The 27,312-nt window shown below is 41.2% G+C and overlaps 1 long non-coding RNA gene across 1 annotated transcript; it reads right to left on the reverse strand.

Moving 5' to 3' along the window:
- Positions 1 to 2,339: 2,339 nt before the first annotated feature.
- LOC137235996 (uncharacterized) lies at positions 2,340 to 25,278 on the reverse strand. The gene is made up of 3 exons (XR_010948200.1): positions 25,187 to 25,278; positions 5,137 to 5,254; positions 2,340 to 2,480 (listed from the first exon to the last, which is right to left on the reverse strand). It is a non-coding gene; the product is annotated as an uncharacterized lncRNA (long non-coding RNA).
- Between the last annotated feature and the right edge of the window lie 2,034 nt (positions 25,279 to 27,312).

Consider the following 27,312-nt stretch of genomic DNA (forward strand, 5'->3'; position numbering starts at 1 on the left):
ACCATGTAATTTGGAATGCAAACACTGTTCGAAAGATGAGGCTAAGGAAAACATCATAGATGTCCGGCTTATGACTATAATGTGTTCGGATGAATTGGCCATGGAACAACTCAGGAAGTGTCAGCAAGAAGATACAGATCTGTCACATGTTATGCGAGGGCTCGAAAGAAACGAAAACCAAATAAAGAGAGTCCTATTGCGAAGTCATATTGGATACAGGATGGCCAATGTAAGAGGAAACTAGTAGTTTTTCCCAGGAAAAGGATTCCTGACGTTCTCAACGAGCTACATAATGGTCCAAGTGGAGGTCATCTGGGGATCACGAAGACGCTTGAGAAAATTAAGCAGAGATTCTATTGGGTTCTTTGCCGTCAGTCGGTCATGGAGTGGATTGCTAACTGGGAGGTTTGCAGCAGAGCGAAGGGGCCCGAATCCCCAAGTCGTGGCCAGATGAAGCAATATAACTCAGGTGCACCATTTGAAAGGATCGCTATGGATATCGCAGTTCCATTTCCTACTAGCAATCGCGGAAACAAATATGTACTGGTGGTTATGGATTACTTTAGCAAATGGCCAGAGGTATACTCAATCCCAAATCAAGAAGCTGAAACAGTATCAGAAGTGTTTGCAAATAATTGGGATGGAGGTGTACCAATGGAGTTATATTGTGGCGAAGGCAGGAATTTTGAAGCAGCTGTGTTCCAAGAAATGTGTAAGACATTGGGCATTCGAAAAACACGGATACAGTTGTATTGCATCCTCAGTCCGTTGGTATGGTGGAACGATATAATAGAACCTTGGAGGAGCGCTTGAGGAAAGTAGTGGACAAGTTCCATAAAGAGTGGGATACATACATATCATTATTCTTGATGGCTTACCTATCGGCAGTGCATGAAACAACGGGCCAAACTCCCGCAAAGGTAATTTTTGGCAATGACCTTCGACTGTCAGCTGATTTGATGTTTGGGATAAGTGCCGATTCGGAGAGAAATACCAAGAAATCCACTGGCGTCTTGGAGGAAGAAATGAAGGAAATACACGATCTTGTAAGACAAAGAACCAAGATTATGAGTGACAAGATGAAAGCCAGATATGATAAAAAACAATTCATTCAGAAGGCTTTCGGGAAGGAGATTTGGTGCTGTTATACAACCCACAACGAAAAAATGTTTGTTTGTCTCCGAAATTACAGTGTAATTGGGAAGACCCATAAAAAGTTGTAAAACGAATCAACGATGTAGTTTGCATCATACAAACCATTGGCTAACAACGAAAGAAAATGAAAGTGGTTCATTTGGACAGGCTGGCAGTGTTTAGATCGGGACGAGCCGACTTAGGTGGAGGGCAGTGTGGCGAATGTTAGCATAACTAGACTGTTAGTAAATAAAGGCACAACAACAATAAAGCAAGCTGCCACTCTTGTGTACACGAACACGTCAATTTAATCCATTTACACGCGTACATAAAGGCGACGAAGAGATATTCCACACACACAGATGTAGTCATCGCCGAAGTAGTTACTCATACATACACACGTATATGACCAGTAGAAAAGCATTGACTACAAATATACATGTACATATATAGCTGGTAACCAAGCAGGAGATACAACAGTTGCAGAAGGTGAAACGTCTAGACCTTTGGAGAAATATGCGGAAGAGACAATAGATAGAATAAAAGCAGCGCGAGCTGACGAACGAGTAATCAGTTTGAGTTAAACACGCTTTTGTTAAGTACTTGATATTGAAGTATAATTGTACTACTCCCAAAATCTAAAGAAAGACCAGTTTGAAATACTGAAAATTGCAGTGAATTTTTCGACAGTTTAGCGATTCGAACGTTAGCAGAAAGTTTGAAATAAGCGGAATTTCCCCGAAATTCGTTCCAATATAAAGAAAAGTGTAGTTATTTGGGTTGAAAGAAATTTTTTTCAAAATAAAATTTTATAGTCAAATTGTTTTTCTTGTTTCGTTCTCGATAAATTGCACTAAAGATGGCGCAACGCCGAAACCGGTTTGTCTCCGTACCAAACTTGACGCGGAATGGCGGGAAATGGTTCCAATTCAAGTAATTGCTGTATATTGGAACAATTTTCCATCTGTCCTTGTCAAATTTGATTTGAAAACGAACCGGGTTCGGTGTTGTGCCATCTTCAGTGCTATTTTTTGAGAACGAAAAGGGAAACTAATATTTTACCTATGCACTTGGTATTTGAGAAAAGTTTCTTTTGACACAAGTCTTCACTTTTGCACCCTATCGAAAAATCAACAACATAAAAGACAACATAACTTTCAACTAAACCCAAAAGCTTTGCCTGCAATTAAAAATACTTACCCTCTATTACGTATTCTGAATGCTTCTGCTCTATACCCCGTTTCGTCTTCGTTTATATATAAATACGTGAAATTCATTCTTCGGCAGCGGAAAGCCCTAGGATCGTCGAGGGTTATTCCAAGGTGCATATACCAGATACCTTCGAACTGCAAATAATTAAAGCATAACGTCGCTGCGCTCACAAAAACAGTTATGTGTTTTCTAGTAACTTTTCAGGAGATCAAAAAAAATTTTTTCTGGTGTCCATTTGAAAAATTTTGCAAATGTCGTATTTAGAAATATTCTATGGAAAGTACGTTATTGATGTGTGAAGGAAAAAATCACTATTTTTAACCCATTACGACGTGATAAATATTTGCGCCGTTTTATAGCACATAGCTGCTTTCAAACATGATTCAAATTTGCTTTCGGCGGTAGGGAAATGCATGCAATTTTTGCCGTTATTCCTCATTATGATTACGGAGATTACCCCTTAAGCCCATGGGAGGTGTAGCTTCATCAATCAGATGTCTGTTGGGCTGCCCAGGTTTCTGGGTATTCAACAGAAACAGAACTATTTGGGAGTACTCTCGTCTCATTGTGTACGTGGTGTTCTGGGGACGTAAGAAAACAGGCCGTAGCGATTCAGAGAGCAGTATTTTGGCAGGCCTGTATTTTCTTCCAGTGAGTAACCTTTAGGTTTGGCGACCATATCGGGACGCGAAGCATGCAACCGGCCGGCCAATTGCTTTGTAAGTAGTAGTGAGTGTTTCTTTGTCTTTACCCCAAGTGCTGCCGGAAAGAGGTTTGGCGATTTTATTACGGCTCTGGATTTTCGGTACAATCCAAAATGTAGATCCTGATCGAACATCGCACCCAAGATTTTAGGGTGTAAGACAGTCGGTAGCGTAATGCCGATGTCGGGATTAAATAGATTATATTGTGATAAACGCGAGTCCGCTTGCATTTCCGCTCTCGCGATCTCTTCTGTGGACGTTATGTCCAGAGCAGGTTCTCAGCAGATCTTGCTGTATGTTTGGTCTCTTGGATCGCTGCAATGCGCTTCATGAAATCAACTACATATCTCCGTGATTTTCCCAGTTAACCCATAACAGTTTAACTGCAGAATTTTGAAGTGCAACGGGGTTAACGTCGTCACTCTGGGGGTACGTCTGAGTTGAGGGAAGCCAGGGCGCAATTGCTGTTGTGGCCTTGGGACTAGACTTCCCTGGGTAAGCATTTGGGTACCCGATGTAGTTGGGTTTGCGGCCTAGCAGTATGGCGCGATAAAACCCGTCTGGGGATTGCCGTCGCTGAGACCAGAACATCTAGGAGAGTGGCATCGTCCAAGGCAGGAGCTGCATTGGACAAAAGTTGCAACCATATATATTCTGTGCTGGCAAACGGTGCAAAAGGTGGTAGGGACCTAAGAATTTGTTTCTCTGACCTACTCGAGTACTAGTGCCGGAAAGAGGGGAGAAGAAGACGGGGGCGGGGGCTGATGCTCGGCATTGCTACCGACTCTACTACGGAGATTGTAGTTATGAGGAGGAGCGATGTTGTTGTTGTTGTAGCGATAGGGTTGCTCCCCGAAGGCTTTGGGGAGTGTTATCGATGTGATGGTCCTTTGCCGGATACAGATCCGGTACGCTCCGGTACCACAGCACCATTAAGGTGCTAGCCCGATCATCTCGGGAATGATTTATGTGGCCACATTAAAACTTCAGGCCATTTCCTCCCTCCCCACCCCCAAGTTCCATGAGGAGCTTGGGGTCGCCAGAGCCTCGCCTGTTAGTGAAACAGGATTCGCCGCGGATAGGTGAGGTTTACAATTGGGTTTGGAGAAGCTATATATTGCGATGGGAACCTGAAGGGTTGCGCTACACACCCCTTGAATCTGGTATTTTAGTCGCCTCTTACGACAGGCATACCTACCGCGGTACCCATCGGGGGAGGAGCGATCGTATGAGTTGGTGGCGCCATGGGGCCGGAGCAGCAGTGGTTACTTGTTATGGCTTGCTGAGAAGCGGGGCAGCTAGAAGGAAGTGAACGCAGACTACGGGACTCCCTTTGGCGTAATCAGCAAGGAGCCAAATTTATAAAAGTTATGAGGGCTTCGGGTTTTGGGCTCTAGCCCAGAACATCCTGTCCGATGCAACCATCTCTTGCACGTGACACATTAACAAGAGTGTGGCCGTCCTAAAAGGATTATTTTCCGGCAAACGCAGCAAAACCATTTCTCTGCACCGGGGTCAGGTACAGGTCCCGGATTGGGTTCGATACCCTCCCGGAGCAGGAGAATATTGTGCAGTCACGCTGCAAGGATCTGCTGGGAGGATGACAATTTGTGGGAGGGACGCAACAAATTAAATGGGGTTACACTGAATTGGTCGGGAAAAATCCCGAGTCGCTCCGGTTCATAGAACCTGCTGCCTTGGGAAGCAAGATGGTTTGTAATTATTTTTTACATTGAAATCATAGCATTTTCGCCAGCGATTCAAAAAAATTATAAGCTAGTGAGTAAGTACATAACCGTTTTTCAGAGTACTTTTAGTACTGTGAGCACATAGTTGTTTTCATTCACTTCTAAACCAAAAGAGATATAAAAAAAACTGCATATGCAGAAATGTGGGCTCTATATAGTGATAATAAAATATGCAATAAAAAAAATTTTAAGAAAAACACATAACTGTTTTCGTTAACGCAGCGACGATAAGCTTTTAAAATGGCTTTAAAGTCTATGCATAGTACTATAAAATTGGCCTAGCTATATACATAGAGCTGACACTTAATTTATTTAAGTATATAAAACTTCACACTCACCGCATCTCTCTCCACGTTTTGCACATATTGTATATCTGTTCGACACGAACCTGACTTTCGACCTTGTCCGGCCACCAAACAGGATGATGTCAAAAAAATTAAAATTGACAAAGGGGAACTGAAAAAAAAAATGAAATTAATTAAAAAACAAGTAAGGAAGGCTAAGTTCGGGTGTAACGAACATTACATACTCAGCTGAAAGCTTTGGAGACAAAATAAAGTAAAATCACCATGTAGGAAAATGAACCTAGCGTAACCCTGGAATGTGTTTTTATGACACGGGTATCAAATGGAAGGTGTTGATGAGTATTTTAAGAGGAAGTGGGCCTTAGTTCTATAGGTGGACGCCTTTTCGAGATATCGCCATAAAGGTGGACCAGGGTAACCCAGAACATTATTTGTCGGGTACCGCTAATTTATTTATATATGTAATACCACGAACAGTATTCCTGCCCTGATTCCAAAGGCTTTTGATTTCGCCCTGCAGAACTTTTTTATTTTCTTCTACTTAATATTGTAGGTGTCACACCCATTTTACAAAGTTTTTTCTGAAGTTATATTTTGCGTCAATAAACCAATCCAATTACCATGTTTTATCTCTTTATTCATATTTGGTATGGAATTATAGAATTTTTTAAATTTTTCGTAATTTTCGATATCGAAAAATTTGGCGTGGTCATAGTCGTATTTCGGCCATTTCTATACCAAGATAAAGTGAGTTGAGATAAGTTCGTGGACCAAGTTTATTAAAGATATATCGATTTTTGGTCAAGTTATCGTGTTAACGGCCGAGCGGAAGGGAAGGACGGTCGACTATGTATAAAAACTGGGCGTGTCTTCCACCGATTTCGCCCATTTTCATAGAAAACAGTTATCGTCATTGAATCTATGCCAATACCAAATTTCAAAATGATTGGTAAATTTTTGTTCGACTTATGGCATTAAAAGTATTCTAGACAAATTAAATGAAAAAGGGCGGATCCACGCCCGTTTTGAAATTTTCTTTTAGTTTTGTATTTTGTTGCACCATATCATTTCTGGATTTGAATGTTGATATAATTTACTTATATACTCTAAACATATTAAATTTTTTATTATAATTTGACTTTTATACATCTTTTTATAGTGGGCGTGTTCGTCATCCGATTTTGTTAATTTTTATTTGGCAAACATATAGTAATAGGGGTAACGTTCCTGCTAAATTTCATCATTATATCTTTAACGACTGCCAAATTACAGCTTTCAAAAAATTTAAATAACATTCTTTTAAAAGTGGCCAGTGCCACGCCCAATATACAACATTTTACTAGTTTTCTATTCTGCTGTCATAAGCTCAATCCACCCACCAAGTTTCATCGCTCTATCCGCCTTTGATAACGAATTATCGCAGTTTTTCGGTTTTTCAAAATTTTTGATATCGAAAAAGTGGGCGTGGTTTAAGTCCGATTTCATTCATTTTAAATAGCGATCTGAGATGAGTGCCCAGGACCCACATACCAAATTTCATCAAGATACCTCAAAATTTACTCAAGTTATCGTGTTCACGGAGAGACATACGGACGACGGATGGGCGGACGGACATGGCTAAATGGATTTCTTTTTTCGGCCAGATCATTTTGATATATAGAAGTCTATATCTATCTAGATTAGTTTAGGCCGGTACGGGGTACCGTTATGCGAACAAAATTAATATACTCTGTGAGCTCTGCTCAGTTGAGTATAACAAGTAAAGGTGTCTAAGTTCGGGTGTAACCAAACATTATATACTCAGCGTGAGCTTCAATTGTACATTTCATTTCAGATAAATTACTTTTCTACATAACACGTGACACCGCCCGTTAAAAAAAAATATCTCCCCATTTCCTCGTATAATAAAACTTGATAAGTGAAATATCATTGATTCAAAACTATTTTTTGCTAAGTTATAGCTTATTATTCTAGTCTACGACCCTTTTAAGCTTATTTTATATCTAAGCTGCCGTAGTCTTTAACTGATCCCGTCCATTTTTACTAGACATATTTTCTGCTATAAGGAAAATACGTGTACACAATTTTGTTACGATATGTTAATTTTTCTTCGAGTTATGGCACCCGAAAGAGAAAATGGCTTGGTCATAAAAGGGGCGCTACCACGCCCATTTTTTTAAATTTGAAGTTTTTCCTATTGATTGTTATAAATCTACTTGGGAAATGAAATATCATTATATAAAGTTCTTTTGCACAAAGATATAACTTATTTGATTCGTCCACGACCCTTTTAAAAATATTTTATATGAAAGTGGACGTGGTCTTTAAAAGATTTCGTTAATTTTTCTTCAAAGCATTCCTTATAGTAAAGCAACCTCTCTGCCGAATTTTGTTACGACAGGTTTAATGATTTTTGATTTAGGATTAATAATATTTGTAAAATTGATTTTGTCACAAGTGGACGCTGCCACGCCCAATTGAAAAAATTTTTCCAAATTTTTATCAAGAGTCTCAATATCAGTCCCATTTCAAATTTCAACATTCTAGGTGTATTATTTACTAAATTATCAGGTTTTTTATCTTTTCCAAAATTTTATATATGTATATAAAAAGTGGGCGATTTCACTCATTTTCAATACCTATTCTGGGTCCAGATATACTAGTGTGTCAAATTTGGTGAAGATATCTCAATATTTACTCAAGTTATTGTGCTAACGGACGGACGGAGAGTTTGCCGGCATCAGTTCTGCACGGCTTTCGGGATCAATCAATCTGGGATCCCTTCAAGTTCATTTCGGGATCAATTAAGGACTCTTTAAGGATCATATCTGGATGGTTTCTGGGATCCGTCCGGGATTATTACTGTATGGTTTTCGGGACCCCGTCATGGTAATTACTTTTTGGAGGTCATTTGGGTATCTTCACACAAAGTACCTATCTATTTTTATACTCAGCGTGCTTTGCACACAGAGTATATTAACTCTGATTGAATAACGGTTGGCTGTACAGGCATAAAGGAATCGAGAAAAATATAGACTTCCATATATCAAAATCATCAGTATCGAAAAAAATTTGATTGAGCCATCACGAAATGACCCCGACGGGATTCCGTAAACCGTCAAGAAAGTATCACCGAAGGGTCCCCAAATGAACCCGAAAAAGTCCCGAAAAGACCCGGACGGATCCCGAAAACTATCCAGAAATTATTCCGTAAGAGTCTAAAATGATCCCGAAAAGATCCTGACTAGTACCTGGACGGATCACGTAAATCATACAGAAATTATGCCGAAAGAGTCCCCAAAAGATCCCGGAATAGTCCCGAAATGATTCCACATGTATCCCGAAAACTATCCAGAAATGATAGCGAAAAAGTCCCAAAATGACCCTACGGGATCCCGGACGGATCGCGAAAATCATCCAGAAATTATCCCGGAAGGATCCCCAAATGATCCCGAAATAGTCCCGAAATAACCCTGTTCCGAAATTACCCTGACTGGATCCCTTAAGTCGACCAGAAATGATACTAGAAGTATCCCCAGATGATCCCGAAAAAGACCCGAAATAACTCCGACGGGATTCCGGACACATCCCGAAAGTCGTCCAGAAATTATAGCGGAAGAGTCCCCAATGATCCCGAAATAGTTCCGAAATAACTCTCACGTGGTCCAGAAATGCTCTCGGAGGGATACCAAAAATGACCCGAAATAACCCCGACGGGATCTCAGATGTATCCCTAAAACTATCCAGAAATGATCGCGAAAAAGTCCCGAAATGCCCCTGACGGGATCCCGGACGGATCGCGAAAATCATACAGAAATGATGCCAGAAGGGTCCCAAAATAGTTCCGAAAAACTCCCAAAATAACACCGACGGGATCCCGGGCGTACCCCGAAAACTGTACAGAAATGATCCCGGAACAATCCCGAAATAGTCCCGAAAAGACCACGACGGGATCCCGCCCGATACCGAAAACCATCCAGAAATTATCCCGGAAGGGTCTCGATATGACCCTGACGGGACTACAAATATGGTGAAGGTAATTAATAATAAAAGCACGTTAATAAGGCAGCAGGCGCGTTGAAGAGTTACAAACAAACATACAGGTAAAGCTAACAAAAACAATTGAAGGAGGGGGGATGCCGGGAGGAGAAGGAGAGCACCTCTGATCGTTTTTCCATAATTGTTTAGATCACGAACTGTATGGGCCAGATACCAAAAATTATTGATTTAGGAGAAAATTTACATGGAGTTATACCAATTTACAGATTGTGCACCAGAGGGGATCACGAGGGGGGGGGGGGGTGTCACTGCGCACTTTGTAAGCTCTCGACTTATTTAACCCATTGAGTTTGTAATATTGGTGAAGGTCAGTATACATACAGTTATAACGTGTAAAAATTGTTAAAAAGTAATTATTCGAAGGGGTCGAAAAAGATTTCGCCAGTAGACTATCGTCTCTGTCCTAAATCCGTGTAGCCATTCTGGTGTGATTCAGTCACAAAGACGAAAAAACACAATAATTAAATTATAACTGTTCCTGGGGGGCGGGGACTTCCTTCCTTCTAGACTATTGGCTACATGTGTGGAAATTTCATCCAAATCTGTCTGTTCGTGCGTTATTTTGTCCACAAAGACAAAAGTTTGGACAAACATCCAAACATCCAAACTTTCATATTTATAATATACATTAGATTAGACTAGATTAGATTAGATATTAGATTAGATTAGATATTAGATATATAGCACCGATCTCCATGATTTTTTCAGATAACAATATATGCTATATATGAGAGCATTTGGTGAAATTTGAAGCTTCTAACTGGTAAAATGGGGCTGAAATTGCGAAAAGTTTCTTATCTGAAAAATCGGTTGTATGAGATATATACTATATATACAACCGATCTCTATCATTTATTCACACAGCAGCATTTGTTGAAATTTGAAGCCTCTAGCTCTTAAAATGGGGCAGTAATTACGAAAAGTTTCTATCTGAACAATCGGTTGTGGGAGATATGTGCTATATATACGACCGATCTCATCCATTTTTTCAGACAACAATATGTGCAATATACGAAAGCATATGGTGAAGTTTGAAGCTTCAATCTGATAAATTGAGGAAGATATGACAAAAATCCTCTTTTTCTGAAAAATTGGTTGTATGGAGGATACATGCTATAGTTGTCCGATCAGGCCGGTTCCGACAAATGTCTAATCGGACACCCAAATACATCCGCTCACCAAATTTTATTAAGATATCTCAAAAATTGAGGGACTAGTTTGCACACAAACAGACAGACGGACAGACGAACAGACGGACATGGCTAAAACAACTCAGCTCTTCATCTTAATTGTTTCGGTATACCTAGTGGTGGGTCTATCTATTTTCTTTTAAGAACTTACAATTTTAGTATTCGTGCCGAAATTAATATACTATTTCATTTTCATTAAAGGTATAAAAAGATAGTGAGGTTCGACCCAAAGGAGAGCGCGAGCGTGAACGCAATATCCGCTTGCCTCCTTGCGACACCGAAGTATTTAAGGGCGATTACCTATCTTGTCCAACTTTCCAGGACATGTTCACGGCCATATATATCAACAAGAGTCCGCTTAATGCCGAGAGGTTGTATTACCTCATTCAAAAGACTGAGGGGGAAGCAAAGGAAATTGTTCTAGAGTACCAACTCACAAACGACGTTTTCACCACAGCATGGAAGAATTTAACTGACAGGTACGCAAACTAAAGTATCCTGATCAACACCCAACTAAAGATTTTATTTAGTTTAAAAAAATTTTGAGTGAGTGTGGTAACTCGATGCAACGCGAGATCAATAATTGTATCGCGTACCTTAAAACGCTCAGATCGACATCTCAAACTGGGATGCCATCATTACTTACCTATGCTCGACCAAGCTGCCAGAAAGTACCTTAGCTCTCTGGGAACAGACAGTCGCCAATAAGACAAAAGTCTCCAAGTGGAAAGAAATGGACAAATTCTTCCCATAGATTCCAGGCACTGGAAACTGTTTCAGGCATTACCGGTAGCGATACTAGTAAAGCCCCTAAACAGTAGATCGGTAGACAGCCTACCGATTCTTCGCTCGCGCCGAAAGCCTGGCGCCTTTCAAAGAAGCGTGGCCAAGCGCGCATGCAGTATGTGCAAGTCCAACGAGCCCAAACTCATAAGCTGTCCGATATCAGATTACACTTTATTAAAAGTAACAACACTTGTATCAAGTGCCTCTCGTCGGGACATACTGTGTCTAAGTGTACTAGCTCATATAACTACAGCACTTGCCACCTACGACATCACATGCTCCTACATATTCAGGCAATTGCATGAACACCTACGGGTAGGCCAAAAGGATCATACCCCAATGACAACATCCCAAGCACTTCGGCCGAAGCAATGCAGAGGCGGGATGCGGCAAATAAGCACAACAACAATGTCAATAATGTCACATCATGTTTCTCAGCTTCCAATATAAAATACGGAAGCCTTACTAGGTACAGCACACGTCAACGTATTTTACAATAATACAAATTTTTCGGCGCGTGCCTTAAATGATTCTGGGCCAGAATGCACCTTTATTACAGAAAGGCTCAAAGGCCGTATCAACTTGCCGCCTACTAGGCTGTCACTGGAATCACTAATCAGGTTTCCGCGAAAGTGAAACCTCCCAACCTGTCAGGCAAATCCAGCCGCATTACAAGCTTTCCCTAAAATCATATTAGCGGACAAACGGTTCTTTATTAACGAATCAGTCGACCTTATTTTAGACGGTGACATTTACGTCCAAATCATGTTAGGTGGTATCAAAAAAGATAATCTAGGGACTCTCATCGCTCAACAGACCGTATTTGGCTGGATCTGCTTCTCTACGAAGGCCATCCATGTGGAACGGAACTAACTTCGTCGGGGCAGCTCGGGCGATAAGAGCAGAATTTAAGGCATTATTAACCGATGCCCGCCTCAAGATCCTAGCTCTTTACTCCCACCAAGAAATAGCGTGGTTTTTTATCCTTTCTGCGTGGCTTTTTATCCCTTCTGCGGCTGCTCACATGGGGGGGCTGTGGGAAGCAGGAGTCAAACGTTTCACAAAACATTTCACGAAAATGTCTCAAAACTCCAAATAAAAATTCGAGGACTTTGCCACGCTATTGCGCAGAATGAAGTATTGTCTCAATTTTCGACCCTTAACCCCATCCTCAAATGATAAAGTCGATATGGAACCACTAACGCCTGGGCATTTCCTAATTGGAGGGCACTACTTGCTCCTCTACAACCCGATGCCAACGAAAACCCACCTTCGGTCATCAACCTAATCGAACTCCAAAAACTTAACAAATGGAGGCACCCAAAAACAAATATGACAATAGGGGATTTGATTAGCATAAAGGAAGACAACCTCCCCCCGAATGAATGGAGACTGGACAGGGTGGTCAAAGTCCACCTTGGCTACGACGACCGAATTCAAGTGGTCGCAATCATGACCGCTCGAGGCCAAGTGACGAGAGCCCTCGTCAAACTGATACGCCTCCCTCCTGGCAATGAAGGAGAGGACCCTACAAAAGCACAATAATTATCTTAACTGTAACCGGAATTCCACTTCGCAAAATCGCAAAAAAACAAGTAAGGACGGGACTGTCTTCGGCTGTGCCGAAGACTTCATATCTTTCATGAATGGGGTTGAACAATAATCTTATCCCATTCGTAATCTCCAAATAATCGGCTTTATAAGATAAGAAATATATAGTGAACAGATGTACATACCTAAGCGATTTTTAAGGTAAATATAAAATATAACAAGTAAAGGTGTCTAAGTTCGGGTGTAACCGAACATTATATACTCAGCGTGTACTTTAAGTGTACATTTCATTTCAGATAAATTACTTGTCTACATAACACGTGGCACCGCCCATTTAAAAAAAAATTTCTCCCCATTTCCTCTTTCAATAAAACATGATAAGTGAAATATGATTGATTCAAAACTATTTTTTGCTAAGTTATAGCTTATTATTCTAGTCTACGACCCCTTTAAACTTGTTTTATATCTAACTTACCGTGGTATTTAACCGATCCCGTCCATTTTTACTAGGAATATTTTCTGCTATAAGGAAATAAGTGTTTCAGTACGAGTGGGAGTGGACTTCTTAGTTGACCATGACATCAGGATGCAGAGAAGGATTATGCGCTATGAGAACCAGGATGTGCCACTTAACTTCAGTTTGGAGAAAGGGTGCAGCAGTAAGCGAGTGCTGGTGGAGGAGACTCGACAAAGACCACGAAAGTCAAAGGTAAAGGTTGATGGAACGAATGGGCTAAATAAAGAAAAATCAAAGATATCTGCGAGAGAAACACTGGCATTGACAAAACCAAATGGACGCACTAAAACGAAGGAAAGAATTTGAATTGTCAAGACTATATTGAGGATGCAAAGTCAATCCGTCAAGATAAAGCTCTGCGAAGTAGTTCATTCGCCAAACAACAGAGTGTGACGGAACGGTCCAGGATAATGAGTAGTAGGATGAAACACAGGTACAAGAACAATAATTCGGAAGGTTTCCTGGAGGGAGATTTGGTACTGCTATACAACCCTCACCGGTGGAAAGGTGCTCCAACTAAATTTTGGTGCAATTTGGGAGGCCCGTACAGAGTTGTGAAGAGGATCAGTGATGTCATCTACCACATACAAACAATTGGGAAACCACGAAATATAAGGGTGTTCACTTGGAGAGGATAGCAGCGGTTAGATCGAGAGATTTGTTTGGTCGGGACGATCAGACTTAGGTGGAGGGCAGTGTGACGAATATTAGTATCACTAAGAGATACTACCATCACTAAGCCGATAATAACAGTATGTACACAAATCAATCATCATGTACACACAAGGCAGCGGAGGGATACTCACCATCAGCTGAAGTAGTACTCACATATACACATGCATGTGGCTATGCGAGAGACTATAAACTACAAATATACATGTACATATATGGTTTATAACCAGGCGTGAAGTTATCGAAGTTACTATGCCTTAGTAGAAATGGGTGAACGTGGAACAGAGAGTATAAAAGCAGCGAAAGCTGAGTAGTCAGTAACCAGTTTGATTTAAACACGCTATCAGTTGCGAAGTGAAGTATAATTGTACTACTCCCAAAGTAATCTAATAAAGACCATTATGCTTTACTAAATATTGGAGTTATTTATTCGACAATTTAGCGGTTGAAACGTCAGCATAAGGTGTAAAATAAACGGAGTTTCACTAAATTCGTTACAATATTTACATAAATTATACGACGGAGAATTAACGGACGAGCATATGGGTCTAAGTGGAACTCCCTCTTTATGGATTTTCAACAATCCATACAACCTAGGCGTATTTGCAGTTTTACTGAGGAGACTATATTTTTCTTTTATATTTATCACATTTTTTTAAAAAGTTTTTCTACAATTTCATTATTCTTGTCCTGTAACTTGTTTGTGGGGTCGCGTTTCAAGACCCGATATGAGGAAATATTGTTTATCATTTCCTGTAATTTCTTATCGTAATCAGATTTTTCCATCAGAACTGTTACGTTGCCCTTGTCAGCGTTCAGGACTAATAGTTCTTTATTGTTTTTTAAGATCTTCTTAGCCGACTGAAAATCTGGTGATTGGGGACACCGCCTCGAGCGAACCCACAACCGCCACAACAAATCTCGAGGACCCGTGCAACACTTTGAGTGGACATGGGGCCGATATAAAACTGGCACTCACCACTCCGGATGCCGAGCGTGATACATTCTCGGTATCTGAGATTGCGGGCCAGTTCTTTACTAGCATGGACGAGCAACTTCTGTTGAAATCCGATCCGTCGGATGCTGAATTCGACGATACTATCGTGGAGGAGGATACGACGATGCGGATCAGTGGAGGATGGACGTCGATGCTGAAACCGACCGTTAACGAGCGCGCAGGTACTGCAAATAAACATGCACCACTCTAAGGCAGCTTCGGCTGCGCTAATATTACGCCACAGCACAACATATGAGGACGTCGTTCTACAACCCCCCTGCCACCTGTTGCCCCGGTGGATACCGCCCTAATATCAGAGCCTTACTCACTGGAAACAATCGCATTATTTTAGGCGACTTCAATGCCCATCATGATCTATGGCATTCAAATTTGCGGGCGGACAGTAGGGGCGAGATGTTGGCGGATCAAATAGAAGAAAGGACGTTCTGCACAATAAACGGAGACGCCCCCACACGTATGGTAGGAAGCTGTCACAGTTCGCCAGATATCTCAATCGTGAGCGCAGAACTCGTAAACTGCGTCAACTGGCAGCCGATGGTATCATTGGCATCCGACCACCTGCCTATACTTGTTTCGCTCGAGCGTACCGCCGACTTCATCGTCACCGAAAAACTCACTTTCATAAACTTTAAAAAAGGAAAGTGGGAAGAATATAAATCCTTTACAGACAACCTCTTTGCTGCCCTCCCTATCCCGACTGATGCCCGCCAAGGGGAGCGTGCCTTCCGCAAGGTCATTGAATCCGCCTCGGCACGTTTCATTCCCGCCGGGAGAATTCCCGAAATCCGGCCCCACTTCCCGGCGGAGGCCGCAAACTTAGCGAGAGAACGTTACCTTATAAGGCAGCTTGATCCAGGCGACCCCCAAATAAGGGATATAAACCAACGCATCAGATTGCTTGTGGATGAACACAAGCGGGCGAAATGGGAGGAGCACCTAAGAGGTTGTAACCTCTCTACCGGTGTGGGTAAACTTTGGTCCACCGTAAAGTCCCTATCGAATCCGACTAAGCACAAAGACAAAGTTTCCATCGCCTTTGGCGACAAAGTGCTGTCGGATGCGAAAAAATGCGCGAGCGCTTTCTGCCGACAATATATAATGCATTCTACGGTCGACAAAGTTAGACGGAGGGCCAACAGACACGCACATAAACACAAATTCAGCGCGTCACCAATCACCATTACCGCTAAAGAGGTTGAGGACGCCATTGGTCGCGCTAAACCATCCAAAGCAGTGGGCCCAGACGGCATAGCCATGCCGATGCTTAAAAGCCTAGGGAAAGAGGGTTTCAAATATTTAGCGCAGGTCTTCAACCTGTCTCTTTCCACCTTTGTCATACCCGAGAAATGGAGAATGGCCAAGGTGGTCCCGCTACTAAAGCCTGGTAAACCAGCTAACATAGGAGAGTCGTATCGTCCGATATCTCTCCTATCGCCAGTAGCAAAGACGCTTGAAGCCATTTTGCTCCCTTATTTCCAAGCAAATTTGCAACTAGCCTCCCATCAGCATGGCTTCAGAAAACTCCATAGCACTACCTCCGCGCTAAATGCCATCAGCACCCAGATAAATTGCGGTTTAAATCAAAACCCCCACCATAGAACAGTACTCGTAGCGCTAGACCTATCAAAAGCTTTTGATACGGTCAACCATGGCTCGTTACTGCAAGACCTGGAAGGGTCTACCCTTCCCCCATGTCTTAAAAGGTGGACCGCAAATTATCTGGGTGGTCGGCAGGCATCGGTGCTATTTAGAAACGAAACATCAAAGCCAAGGAGAATTAAACAAGGGGTGCCACAGGGTGGTGTCCTATCCCCACTTTTGTTTAATTTCTACATATCTAAGCTACCTTCACCACCGGAAGGAGTCACAATCGTTTCCTACGCCGATGACTGCACAGTAATGGCCACAGGCCCAGGCCCACAGATCGATGAGCTATGCAATAAAATAAATGGCTACCTCCCTGATCTCTCCAGTTTTTTCGCCTCGCGAAACCTGGCATTATCACCGACTAAATCTTCCGCGACCTTATTTACAACATGGACGTCCCAAATGTCGACCATTTTGAACATCCACGTCGATGGCTCTACGCTACCGATTGTCCTACACCCCAAAATCTTGGGTGTGACGTTTGATCAGGATCTACATTTTGGTGAGCACGCGGCCGCAATTGTTCCGAGAATTCAGAGCCGTAACAAAATCCTCAAATCCCTTGCTGGCAGTACCTGGGGAAAAGATAAAGAAACGCTCATGACTACATACAAAGCAATTAGCCAGCCGATTACGTGCTACGCGTCACCCATATGGTCGCCAAGCCTAAAAATTACCCACTGGAAGAAGCTACAGGCCTGCCAAAATACTGCTCTCAGAATTGCCACGGGTTGTCTTCTTATGTCCCCAGAACACCATCTACATAATGAGGCGAGAATACTCCCCATCAGGGAAAGAAACGAGATGCTGACCAAACAGTTCCTGTTGAATACCCAGAAACCTGGGCATCCCAACAGATATCTGATTGACGAGCCAGCACCGCCTAGGGGCTTAAGGAGTCATCTCCGTAAGCATTTTGAGGAAATACGGCATCTGAGAACACAGCCGTATGAAGCGAAAAAACATAAGCAGGTCCTTGGTGAACTCCACAAACAGGCGTCGGACCTTTATGCCGGGAATTGCCCGGTGAACCCAGTACTCAAAGTAAAGTATCCAAAACTTGCGGAAGAGGAACGCATACTCCCCAGGGAAACGCGTGTCACTCTGGCTCAACTTCGTTCTGGATACTGTAACAGGTTAAACTCTTACCTATCCAGAATCAACCCCGACATACAAAATGTATGCCCCGCTTGCAATGTGTCCCCACATGACACCAACCATCTCTTTAATTGTAATGTGGAACCAACGCCTCTAACACCCCTTTCCCTATGGCCCACCCCTGTTGAAACAGCAAGTTTTCTTGGACTCCCGTTAGAGGATATTGATGACAGTTTGTGATCGGTCGCGTCTGTTAGGTGGGGCGAAGCACTGCTACAACAACAACAACAACAACGTCGTTCTAGCCCAGGAGCCTTGGGTCGTTGGCAGCACGGTCTGTGGGCTCTGTTGTCATGGCAAGAATACTGTTCGTACATATATAAATAAATTAGCGGTACCCGACAAATGATGTTCTTGGTCTCCATGGTCCACATTTTGGTCGATATCTTGAAAACGCCTTCACATATAAAACTAAAGGCCACTTCCTCTGAAAACCCCCATTTATACCTTTAATTTGATACCCATAACGTACAAACACATTCTTGAGTCACCCCTGGTTCACCTTATTTCGAAATAAGGCCCACTCCCTTTTAAAATAATCGTTACCACCTTTCATTTGATACCCATGCCATACAAACACATTCCAGGGTTACCCTAGGTTCATTTTCCTACATGTTGATTTTCCCTTATTTTGTCTTAACCTTGCTTGTTTTATTAAAAACTTTTGATTTGATCGTCTAATGTATAATAGACGAAACACTTGTAAGAATGCTATTTGTGGAGTTAGGCACTTTTGATATGTGTGGACTCATATTTAAAACAGAGAAAATATAGTACTTTCACAATCATTGTGTACAATACAAAGTGTGTCAACTAAGGGATACATGTCAAAATTCAAACAGCCTCGCTCGCAAATCTCAGGTCTAGGTTGCATTTTTTTGGTACGTAAGAGTACTTTAAGCTGAGTTGCATTTGATAGTTAAATAAAACTTTGTAGTAGATGAAACAGTTGCATATATTCCTACGGAAATATAAATAATAGAAGACTTGCAGCCTCCAAGAATGCGGAAACATACGGAAAGCAAAATGTATTTAAATTAGAGTCAAAAAAGTCTAGAGAAACTTAGCAAAATATAAAGTGCCACACGTGTAACATTGTTGTTTTTATACTCAGTTGAGCAGAGCTCACAGAGTATATTAACTTTGATTGGATAACGGTTGGTTTTACAGGTATAAAGGAATCGAGATAGATATAGACTTCCATATATCAAAATCATCAGTATCGAAAAAAAATTTGATTGGACCATCCGTCCGTCTGTCCGTTTTGAGGTATCTCATTTGATATGTAGGTTGCTGGGCACTCATCTCAGATCGATATTTAAAATGAACGATATCGAACTATAACCACGCCCACTTTTTCGATATCGAAAATTTCGAAAACCCGAAAAAGTGCGATAATTCATTACCAAAGACGGATAAAGCGATGAAACTTGGTACGTGAGTTGAACTTATGACGCAGATAAGAAAATTAGTAAAATTTTGGACAATAGGCGTGGCACCGCCCACTTTTAAAAGAAGGTAATTTAATAGTTTTACAAGCTGTAATTTGGTAGTCGTTGAAGATATCATGATGAAATTTGGCAGGAACGTTACTCCTATTACTATATATATGCTTATTAAAAAATCGCAAAATCGGAGAACGGCCAGGCCACTTAAAAAAAAATTATCTGAACTCACTTTGTATTGGTGTAAAATATGGCCGAAATCCGGTTATGCCATAATTCTATACCAAATACGAAAAAAGGGATGAAACATGGTAATTGGATTGGTTTATTGGCGCAAAATATAACTTTAGAAAAACTCTTTGTAAAATGGGTGTGACACCTACCATATTAAGTAGAAGAAAATGAAAAAGTTCTGCAGGGCGAAATCAAAAGCCCTTAGAATCTTGGCAGGAATACTGTTCGTGGTATTACATATACAAATAAATTAGCGGTACCCGACAGATAATGTTCTGGGTCACCCTGGTCCACATTTTGGTCAATATCTCGAAAACACCTTCACATATACAACTACCACCACTTCCTTTTAAAATACTCATTAACACCTTTCATTTGCTACTACCCATACCGTACAAACAAATTCTAGAGTCACCCCTGGTCCACCGTTATGGCGATATCTTGAAAAGGCGTCCACCTATAGAACTAAGGCCCACGCCCTTTTAAAATGCACATTAACACATTTCATTTGATACCCATATCGTACAAACAAATTCTAGAGTCACCCCTGGTCCACCTTTATGGCGATATCTTGAAAAGGCGTCCACCTATAGAACTAAGGCCCACGCCCTTTTAAAACACACATTAACACATTTCATTTGATACCCATATCGTACAAACAAATTCTAGAGTCACCCCTGGTCCACCTTTATGGCGATATCTCGAAACCGCGTCCACCTATAGAACAAAGGCCCACTCCTTTTTAAAATACACATTAACACATTTCATTTGATACACATTTCATACAAACACGTTCCAGGGTTACTCTAGGTTCATTTTTTTACATTTTACATGGTGATTTTCCCTCCATAGCTCTCAGCTGAGTATGTAATGTTCGCTTACACCCGAACTTAGCCTTCCTTACTTGTTTCATTTAGAAATGCTTATACCAGATACTTGTATTACACAAATATAATGAACTTGGGTACAGAAATTCAGAAATCCTAGAAAATATTTTACCGACTTACTTTGCTGTTGTGTTTAAAAAGTTTTTCACAATAATTAGAAAAACTATATGTTTTCTATGTTTTTTATACAAATGAAAGTGCAAAAGTGTGTTCCTGCGAATGCATAGACTAGAGAAAAATTTTGGGTTTTGCAAATATTTGCAAAAAATCTCTGTTTGGACCATTCGCCATATAAATTATCGAAACAAAGAAAAATTCAAAACGCTACAGTTAACGATCGCTTAAATATCTGCTTAGATTATTCAAATTATTTATGAAATGAGTTTATATCGCCGTAGTAACTGCAAAACGTATCGAGTTAGTTACTTTCTGGCGATAGACGATAAATCTAACAAGTAAGGAAGGCTAAGTTCGGGTGTAACCGAACATAACATACTCAGTTGAGAGCTATGGAGACAAAATAAGGAAAATCAATCTGGGGTAACCCTGGAATGTGGTTGTATAACATGTGTATCAAATGAAAGGTATTAAAGAGTATTTTAAGAGAGAATAGGCCATAGTTCTATGGATGAACGCCATTTAGGGATATCGCCATAAAGGTAGACCAGGGCTGACTCTAGAATTTGTTTGTACGATATGGGTATCAAATGAAAGGTGTTACTGAGCATTTTAAGAGGGAGTGGGCCTTAGGTCTATCGGTGGACGCCTTTTCGAGATGTCCCCATTAAGGTGGACCAGGGTGATTCTATAATGTGTTTGTACGATATGGGTATCAAATGAAAGCTGTTAATGAGTATTTTGAAAAGGAGTGATCCTTAGTTCCATAGGTGGACGCCGTTTCGAGATATCGCCATAAAGGTGGACCAGGGGTGTCTCTAGAATGTGTTTGTACGATATGGGAATCAAATGAAAGGTGTTACTGAGCATTTTAAGAGGGAGTGGGCATTAGGTCTATAGGTGGACGCCTTTTCGAGATATCGCCATTAGGGTGGGCCAGGGGTGACTCTAGAATGTTTGTACGGTATGGGTATCAAACGAAAGGTGTTACTGAGCATTTTAAGAGGGAGTGGGCATGAGGTCTATAGGTGGACGCCTTTTCGAGATATCGTCATAAGGGTGGGCCAGGGGTGACTCTAGAATGTGTTTGTACGATATGTGCATCAAACGAAAGGTGTTACTGAGCATTTTAAGAGGGAGTGGGCATTAGGTCTATAGGTGGTCGCCCTTTCGAGATATCGCCATTAGGGTGGGCCAGGGGTGACTCTAGAATGTTTGTACGATATGGGTATCAAACGAAAGGTGTTACTGAGCATTTTAAGAGGGAGTGGGCATTAGGTCTATAGGTGGACGCCTTTTCGAGATATCGCCATTAGGGTGGGCCAGGGGTGACTCTAGAATGTGTTTGTACGATATGGGTATCAAATGAAAGGTGGTAAGGAGTATTTTAAAAGGGAGTAATCCTTAGTTCTATAGGTGGACGCCTTTTCGAGATATCGCCATAAAGGTGGACCAATGGTGACTCTAGAATGTTTGTACGATATGGGTATCAAACGAAAGGTGTTACTGAGCATTTTAAGAGGGAGTGGGCATTAGGTCTATAGGTGGACGCCTTTTCGAGATATCGCCATTAGGGTGGGCCAGGGTGACTCTAGAATGTGTTTGTACGATATGGGTATCAAATGAAAGGTGGTAATGAGTATTTTAAAAGGGAGTAATCCTTAGTTCTATAGGTGGACGCCTTTTCGAGATATCGCCATAAAGCTGGACCAAGGGTTACTCTAGAATGTTTGTACGGTATGGGTATCAAACGAAAGGTGTTACTGAGCATTTTAAGAGGGAGTGGGCATTAGGTCTATAGGTGGACGCCTTTTCGAGATATCGCCATTAGGGTGGGCCAGGGTGACTCTAGAATGTGTTTGTACGATATGGGTATCAAATGAAAGGTGGTAATGAGTATTTTAAAAGGGAGTAATCCTTAGTTCTATAGGTGGACGCCTTTTCGAGATATCGCCATTAGGGTGGGCCAGGTGTGACTCTAGAATGTTTGTACGATATGGGTATCAAACGAAAGGTGTTACTGAGCATTTTAAGAGGGAGTGGGCATTAGGTCTATAGGTGGACGCCTTTTCGAGATATCGCCATTAGGGTGGGACAGGGGTGACTCTAGAATGTTTGTATGATATGGGTATCAAACGAAAGGTGTTACTGAGCATTTTAAGAGGGAGTGTACATTAGGTCTATAGGTGGACGCCTTTTCGAGATATCGCCATTAGGGTGGGCCAGGGGTGACTCTAGAATGTTTGTACGATATGGGTATCAAACGAAAGGTGTTACTGAGCATTTTAAGAGGGAGTGGACATTAGGTCTATAGGTGGACGCCTTTTCGAGATATCGCCATTAGGGTGGGCCAGGGTGACTCTAGAATGTGTTTGTACGATATGGGTATCAAATGAAAGGTGGTAATGAGTATTTTAAAAGGGAGTAATCCTTAGTTCTATAGGTGGACGCCTTTTCGAAATATCGCCATTAGGGTGGGCCAGATGTGACTCTAGAATGTTTGTACGATATGGGTATCAAACGAAAGGTGTTACTGAGCATTTTAAGAGGGAGTGGACATTAGGTCTATAGGTGGACGCCTTTTCGAGATATCGCCATTAGGGTGGGCCAGGGTGACTCTAGAATGTGTTTGTACGATATGGGTATCAAATGAAAGGTGGTAATGAGTATTTTAAAAGGGAGTAATCCTTAGTTCTATAGGTGGACGCCTTTTCGAGATATCGCCATTAGGGTGGGCCAGGGGTTACTCTAGAATGTTTGTACGATATGGGTATCAAACGAAAGGTGTTACTGAGCATTTTAAGAGAGAGGGGGCATTAGTTCTATAGGTGGACGCCTTTTCGAGATATCGCCATTAGGGTGGGACAGGGGTGACTCTGGTATGTTTTTGTACGATATGGATATCAAATTAAAGGTATTAATGAGGGTTTTAAAAGCGAGTGGCCCTTAGATGTATATGTGAAGGCGTTCTCGTGATATCCACCAAAATGTGGACCAGGTGATCCAGAAAATCATCTGTCGGGTACTGCTAATTTATTTATATATGCAATACCACTAACATTATTCCTGCCAAGATTCCAAGGGCTGTTGATTTCGCCTTGTAGAACTTTTTCATTTTCTTCTACTTAATATGGTAGGTGTCACACCCATTTTACAAAGATTTTTCCAAAGTTATATTTTGCGTCAACAAACCAATCCAGTTACCATGTTTCATCCCTTTTTTCGTATTTGGTATAGAATTATGGCATTTTTTTCATTTTTCGTAATTTTCGATATCGATAAAGTGGGCGTGGTTATGGTCAGATTTCGCCCATTTTTTATACCAAGAAAAAGTGAGCTCAGGTAAGTACGTCATCGGATTTTTCTCAAGTTATTGTGTTAATGGCCGAGCGGAAGGACAGACGGTGGACTGTGTATAAAAACTGGGCGTGGCTTCCACAGATTTCGCCCATTTTCACAGAGAACAGTTACCGTCATAGAATCTATGCTCCTACCAAATTTGAGAAGGATTGGTAAATTTTTGTTCGACTTATGGCAATAAAAGTATTCTAGACAAACTAAATGAAAATGGGCGGAGCCACGCCCATTTTGAAATTTTCTTTTATTTTTGTATTTTGTTGCATCATATCATTACTGGAGTTGAATTTTGACTTAATTTACTTATATACAGTAAAGATATTAAATTTTTTGTTAAAATTTGAATTTAAAAAAATTTTTTTTTAAAAAGTGGGCGTGTTCTTAATCCAATTTTGCTAATTTTTATTTAGCACATATAGAGTAGTAGTAGTAACGTTCCTGCCAAATTTCATCATGATATCTTCAACGACTGCCAAATTACAGCTTGCAAAACTTTTAAATTACCTTCTTGTAAAAGTGGGCGGGGCCACGCCCATTGTCCAAAATCTTACTAATTTTCTATTCTGCGTCATAACATCAACCCATCTACCAAGTTTCGTCGCTTTATCTGTCTTTTGTAATGAGTTATCGCACTTTTTCGGTTTTTCGAAATTTTCGATATCGAAAAAGTGGGCGTGGTTATAGTCCGATATCGTTCATTTTAAATAGCGATCTGAGATGAGTGCTCAGGAACCTACATACCAAATTTCATCAAGATACCTCAAAATTTACTCAAGTTATCGTGTTAACGGACGGACGGACGGACGGACGGACGGACATGGCTCAATCAAATTTTTTTTCGATCCTGATTATTTTGATATATGGAAGTCTATATCTATCTCGATTCCTTTATATATGTACAACCAACCGTTATCCAATCAAACTTAATATACTCTGTGAGCTCTGCTCAACTGAGTATAAAAATATCTGGAAGGAAAACTTTGCAAAGACATACATAGATATGTTTTTCAACCGACTGCAGAAATAAATCACCAATTTGATAACGTGGCCGAATCGATCCCCTCGGTATTTTAAAATTTAGTTTGAGTGTGAACGCATTGAGTGTAGCCAATAGCCTATCAGAAATCAGATTCAGCGGACTCAATAAGGTTATGTTAGCTGGTTATGTTAACTAGCTGGTCTGTGAGGACCCCAAATATACTATATTCGTCCATTGTGTTTGTTTAACGACCAAACTGAGAAATAATATTTAAAACCAGTCCCTATCTTATAAATAAGTTCGTCCTCTTGATAAAGTTTTCTAGGACCTATGCCACTAACTGTACTATATCTGATTTAAATAAAGGAAAAATTCAAAAACAGGATGTACATATATATTTCTATAAATTTAAACCAAAGGACATATAGCAGTATGTGCTAAAGGATAATATAATTTAGTTACTTACTTAGCAATCAGATGTTTCAGCATTTCGTAAAGTATTAGCTTGAAGAAATTACAACAAAATATCACTTACGTCTTCGACACTAAAACTGACAATGTGATATTAAAATTTTTCACACCTTTTATACTTGCAATCTATGCCGATTTTTTCAGCGAAATTTCCACACACACACAAAACACATTATACCATTCCAAATAACAAAACAAAAACAGAAAGTAGCCTAAGTTCGGGTAACATTGTATATACCCTACAGAAAAAATGAGAGACAATCACGCAAAGCGACAGTTTCGCAATAGATTTAGGTCCGCCCTTTTTTCTAAGATACATATACAAATTGGCGGTCATCGTGGCGTGATCGTAGCGTGCTCCGCCTACCACACCTTATGCCCTGGGTTCCCATCCCGGGCAAAGCAACATCAAAATTTTAGAAATAAGGTTTTTCAATTAGAAGGAAATTTTTCTAAGCGGGTTCGCCCCTCGGCAGTGTTTGGCAAGCGCTCCGAGGGTATTTCTGCCATGAAAAGCTCTCAGTGAAAACTCATCTGCCTGCAGATGCCGTACGGATCAAGTAGGTCCCGTCCGGCCAATTTGTAGAGAAAATCAAGAGGAGCACGACGCATATTAAAAGAGAAGCTCGGCCTTAGATCTATTCGGAGGTTATCGCGCCTTACATTTATTTTATTTACATATACAAATTTCTATTGTCTACATACTCGCGTCTCTGTTATGTGCATTTCCTAACACAGTGTAAAACAAGTAAGGAAGGCTAAGTTCGGGTGCAACCGAACATAACATACTCAGTTGAGAGCTATGGAGACAAAATAAGGAAAATCAATCTGGGGTAACGCTGGAATGTGGTTGTATAACATGTGTATCAAATGAAAGGTATTAAAGAGTATTTTAAGAGAGAGTAGGCCATAGTTCTATGGATGAACGCCATTTAGGGATATCGCCATAAAGGTAGACCAGGGCTGACTCTAGAATTTGTTTGTACGATATGGGTATCAAATGAAAGGTGTTACTGAGCATTTTAAGAGGGAGTGGGCCTTAGGTCTATCGGTGGACGCCTTTTCGAGATGTCCCCATTTAGGTGGACCAGGGGTGATTCTATAATGTGTTTGTACGATATGGGTATCAAATGAAAGCTGTTAATGAGTATTTTGAAAAGGAGTGATCCTTAGTTCCATAGGTGGACGCCGTTTCGAGATATCGCCATAAAGGTGGACCAGGGGTGTCTCTAGAATGTGTTTGTACGATATGGGAATCAAATGAAAGGTGTTACTGAGCATTTTAAGAGGGAGTGGGCATTAGGTCTATAGGTGGACGCCTTTTCGAGATATCGCCATTAGGGTGGGCCAGGGGTGACTCTAGAATGTTTGTACGGTATGGGTATCAAACGAAAGGTGTTACTGAGCATTTTAAGAGGGAGTGGGCATGAGGTCTATAGGTGGACGCCTTTTCGAGATATCGTCATTAGGGTGGGCCAGGGGTGACTCTAGAATGTGTTTGTACGATATGTGCATCAAACGAAAGGTGTTACTGAGCATTTTAAGAGGGAGTGGGCATTAGGTCTATAGGTGGACGCCCTTTCGAGATATCGCCATTAGGGTGGGCCAAGGGTGACTCTAGAATGTTTGTACGATATGGGTATCAAACGAAAGGTGTTACTGAGCATTTTAAGAGGGAGTGGGCATTAGGTCTATAGGTGGACGCCTTTTCGAGATATCGCCATTAGGGTGGGCCAGGGGTGACTCTAGAATGTGTTTGTACGATATGGGTATCAAATGAAAGGTGGTAAGGAGTATTTTAAAAGGGAGTAATCCTTAGTTCTATAGGTGGACGCCTTTTCGAGATATCGCCATAAAGGTGGACCAAGGGTGACTCTAGAATGTTTGTACGATATGGGTATCAAACGAAAGGTGTTACTGAGCATTTTAAGAGGGAGTGGGCATTAGGTCTATAGGTGGACGCCTTTTCGAGATATCGCCATTAGGGTGGGCCAGGGTGACTCTAGAATGTGTTTGTACGATATGGGTATCAAATGAAAGGTGGTAAAGAGTATTTTAAAAGGGAGTAATCCTTAGTTCTATAGGTGGACGCCTTTTCGAGATATCGCCATAAAGCTGGAC

The sequence above is a fragment of the Eurosta solidaginis genome, unplaced genomic scaffold (assembly GCF_040869045.1).
Source record: "Eurosta solidaginis isolate ZX-2024a unplaced genomic scaffold, ASM4086904v1 ctg00001093.1, whole genome shotgun sequence".
Classification (NCBI taxonomy): Eukaryota; Metazoa; Arthropoda; class Insecta; order Diptera; family Tephritidae; genus Eurosta; species Eurosta solidaginis.